The sequence below is a fragment of the Coccinella septempunctata genome, chromosome 7 (genome assembly GCF_907165205.1).
Source record: "Coccinella septempunctata chromosome 7, icCocSept1.1, whole genome shotgun sequence".
Taxonomy (NCBI): domain Eukaryota; kingdom Metazoa; phylum Arthropoda; class Insecta; order Coleoptera; family Coccinellidae; genus Coccinella; species Coccinella septempunctata.
In genome coordinates, this window is record NC_058195.1 from 27,635,902 (window position 1) to 27,640,699 (window position 4,798).

Below are 4,798 nucleotides of genomic sequence, written 5' to 3' on the forward strand. Positions count from 1 at the left end.
ATATTGTTCGAAAATTATTGAATGGTGAAGAACGGTGGATCGAATAATAAAATTTATTTTACGTGATTAAGTTTTTCACTCAACTAAGGAAAATGGAAGCGTAAGTATTAAAAGTCGTAACATGTGAATCGGTCATTCATTGATTCTTATTTTCAGTGCTCCGAAGTGGATAAAATTCTCAGGGCTTGAAGACGATTACTTCAGCAAACACTACTAACTACACCATGCATGTGCAATGAACATTTTACTGCAGGTCAATTGAGAACTGTTCATCGACGTAAATTGTTGTATGCAGAAAGCATCCCTTGCATGAACGGCCTATTAAGTGAAAATGATGATCTTTATAGGTCCATTCAATGATTCTCAATTATTACTCTTTCAATATATTCAGAAATGCAGAGGTTTTATTGTTTTCCATTTGGGAACCAAGTGACTGTCAAATTGTTGTTTAGAAAGTCAAAGTTTTATGAAACCTGCTGTGAGTGTTTTGTTCATTCATTAATCAATTTGTATATTGTGTCATGAAGAGACCATATCATAAGGAAATCATAAAAAAGCGCCAAGAAACTATACTGACATACAGGTCTTGCATATGTCTGCAAGTTTTTTTTTTAAGTGTGGTTCTGAAAATTCTTTAAATAATACCGACATATGCAAGTAACTGGAATATGTATGCTATGATGGTTTATTGAATATTGGTTCATATTAATTTCTGATATATGTATATTTTACATATTCAACTAAGTTCATTAATTCAGAACAACCTATATTGTACAGAAACAACACCTTCGACGTATAGCAGATCACCATATACTTTAGTGTCCTAGTTAAAGCTTCATTTATTGCCCACTATTTCAATTTCTGTAAATTTTTTATGAATTGCAAATAATCATATAGCACATCCAACAGCGTTTTTCGTTGATATCAATTGATTCCAAACAATATTTAGATGAAAACTAACATCCTGATCACAAAGCAAAACCATACTTTTGTTTTGTCGCTCAGGATGTTTGTTTTCTGATAGGAACAAAGTCAATATTGGAATGCAATACGAGAAATAGAATTCGAATTTCGCGTCCCTCAATCAAAAAACAGAAAACTGTTATCAAAAAGTTTTCCTGTATTGACAGAGCGTTTTTAGAGCCATCTCATTGTCATGCGTGTTTTCACTGGCCAAAATGTAGTTGGTTTTTAGTACTAGCGATATGAGGGCGTTTCCTATCTTTCTACTCTATAATCTTTGGTTTGGAGAATTGGCCTCCCCAGAGATGTGAGGTTACACCATAGAGTGGGCAGTCAACCACAGAAATGCAAGTTTTTGTTTTTCTTACTTTGAATATGTGATCACTTCGTACAGAATTGGGTATACGCGTAATATAATTGGTAACCGTAGAAATACGTTTGCAGAAAAAAATTTGCAGTCCCCCACAGGAAACATTTCTTGGCAGTTTGTCAAGGAATTAGAAAAAGTTCAAAGGGAGGAAGGTCTAAGGTTGGCTAATTCCCTCTCATCTCAGTATATCAATTATAAAAATACAATTATGAATGTCAGATTAGCTACTCAAAAAATGGATAATGGGGTAGCGGATGCTATTGAATTTCTTGATAAGAAATGTAAAAACTTACAATTCGAAGATAGTGCTGCTACCGTTGAATTCATTAGAAAAATTGATAGAGTGTTTGACATTCTTAATTCTAGAAATCCGTTCCAATTAGATCTTCTTCCCTGAGGTATGTTGAGGAAATTTTCAGTGAAACTATATTTAGAATAACTACTATTGGTTAACAGGAACTAGGAATTCGTGGGTTGATTAACAAATCATAGCTAAGTGCCAACGTTTCGCAAAATATATTTGCTTCTTCAGGGCTATAAAAAGATCGAAAAAACTTAATTAGAACACAAACAAATTGACAAGAGCTTTACAAACAACAACATGATCACAAACACGATGTTAAAGGCAAAAGACATGAATTTCTTCAATAATCTATCAATAACTCAAGTATTTATTACTTTCGGTCAATTTTCATTAAGTACAAAAATTCTTCTTCATTTTTTTATAAGTTGAGTCTGAAATTTGAGAAACGTCAAAAAACAATAATAAAAACGTATCAGTTATCAGCAAAGATTATAGAGTAGAAAGATGGGAAACGAGGCGACTAAAGCGATTTGAGCGACATCTGTGTGTCACGCGTGTTTTTAAAACGCTAGGACTGGTTAAAATATTAATTTGAGTGCCATTTGCAGAAATATATGACATTTTTTAAGATTTCAGACGTCAATTTTGATCAAAGAGGTTTTGAATGTTTTGATTCTCATTCCGCTTTTTGTTTATCTGGCTCGTTCTAGTTGCTGATTTTTGGAGTTTTTTGTCTTATTTCTTGGTGAAAACATCAAAATATTGTTCGAAAATTATTGAATGGTGAAGAACGGTGGATCAAATAATAAAATGTATTTTACGTGATTAAGTTTTTCACTCAACTAAGGAAAATGGAAGCGTAAGTATTAAAAGTCGTAACATGTGAATCTGTCATTCATTGATTCTTATTTTCAGTGCTCCGAAGTGGATAAAATTCTCAGGGCTTGAAGGCAATTACTTCAGCAAACACTACTAACTACATTATGTGCAATGAACATTTCACTGCAGGTCAATTGAGAACTGTTCATCGACGTAAATTGTTGTATGCAGAAAGCATCCCTTGCATGAACGGCCTATTAAGTGAAAATGACGATCTTTATAGGTCCATTCAATGATTCTCAATCGCTACTCTTTCAATATAGTCAGAAATGCAGAGGTTTTATTGATTTCCATTTGGGAACCAAGTGACTGTCAAATTGTTGTTTAGAAAGTCAAAGTTTTATGGAACTAGCTGTGAGTGTTTTGTTCATTCATTAATCAATTTGTATATCGTGTCATAAAGAGATCATATCATAAGGTAATCATAAAAAAAGCACCAAGAAACTATACTGACATACAGGTCTTGCATATGTCTGCAAGTTTTTTTTTAAGTGTGGTTCTGAAAATTCTTTAAATAATAATGACATATGTAAGTAACTGGAATATGTGTGCTATGATGGTTTATTGAATATTGGTTCATATTAATTTCTGATATATGTATATTTTACATATTCAACTAAGTTCATTAATTCAGAACAACCTATTGTACAGAAACAACACCTTCGACGTATAGCAGATCACCATATACTTTAGTGTCCTAGTCAAAGCTTCATTTATTGCCCACTATTTCAATTTCTGTAAATTTTGTATGAATTGCAAATAAACATATAGCACATCCAACAGCGTTTTTCGTTGATATCAATTGATTCCAAACAATATTTAGATGAAAACTAACATCCTAATCACAAAGCAAAACCATACTTTTGTTTTGTCGCTCAGGATGTTTGTTTTCTGATAGAAACAAAGTCAATATTGGAAAGCAATACGAGAAATAAAATTCGAATTTCGCGCCCTTCAATCAAAAAACAGAAAACTGTTATCAAAAAGTTTTCCTGTATTGACAGTGCGTTTTTAGCGCCATCTCATTGTCAAGCGTGTTTTCACTGGCCAAAATGTTGTCGGTTTTTAGTACTAGAGATATGAGGGCGTTTCCTATCTTTCTACTCTATAATCTTTGAGTTATCAGGATAGTACAGTGAACAGAGCGAAATATCACAAAGAAACCTACCAGAGCCATAATCATGTTTTCCACAAGTTATTAATATTTTTCACGAACAGCCAGTGATGCATTGAAAATTCGAGAGTTCAGCTCAGACAATTTTCAGATTGAAGACACCTTGTTTTACGTATTATAACGACTTCGGAATGAAAATAAATTTTCACATGGGACCAGCGCAAGAACTATGACAACTTGACAACCTGTGCGTCGTAGATAAACGGATCACAAAATATCGTCAAGTAATCACGGTTTTGAAAAGTTCTAAAATATTGTTATAAACTAAACTCAAATTTTGTGTGTCCGTCCTATTGTTCACTGTATTATTCAATTTTATATATATATCATTTCGCTGATATTTCTTATGAGTTGATTACATTCATAATCTAGGACGGACACATTTTCAAAATCAAAATTATGATCATTTTGAAAGTGATGATGCGCCAGGGCTGTCTTGTTGTCATCAGATTTAAAATCTACATTACAATTGTATTTGGAAATTACAGAATTTATACAGCGAATTAGATGAAGTGAAACGAATTTTACGAGAAACTCTGCCATATTACCTTTATTCGAATTTTGCCGGAACATGCCAGAGGAATTTCAACATTTTGTTCGAGAAAATCAAACGTAGTAATACAGAAAAGGTGAAAAAACTCAGTGAAAACGCTTCTAGAATTACGATTTGTTCAGACTCATATCCCGGTTTTTTTTTGTTCAATTACACCGATGTCACCTTACCTGAAGACATTCATTCAATTTTGGCACTAGGCCCTAAGTTTAGTATCCTTCTTCCAACATATTGTATTCCAATTCCAGTTATCACTAAGGAATTTGAATATTGTATTCAAAATATGGGATTAAACGAAGAAAGCAAGGTCGTCATCCGAGCGCGAGGCGTGAACATGATTACCAATTTTTGGCACAAGTCAAGAATCTCTAAAAAGAAAAGTTATCTTGCAGCAACATTCAGTAAAACTAAATTGTACTCAAGAGAACATCCGGAAATAATTGTAATGAGGGCAGACAAGGGGAACTCAACTGTGATTATGTCGAGACAAGAATACCATGAGTATATGAACGTTATGTTGTCTGACGATAGTACCTATAAAAAACTTAAAACCAA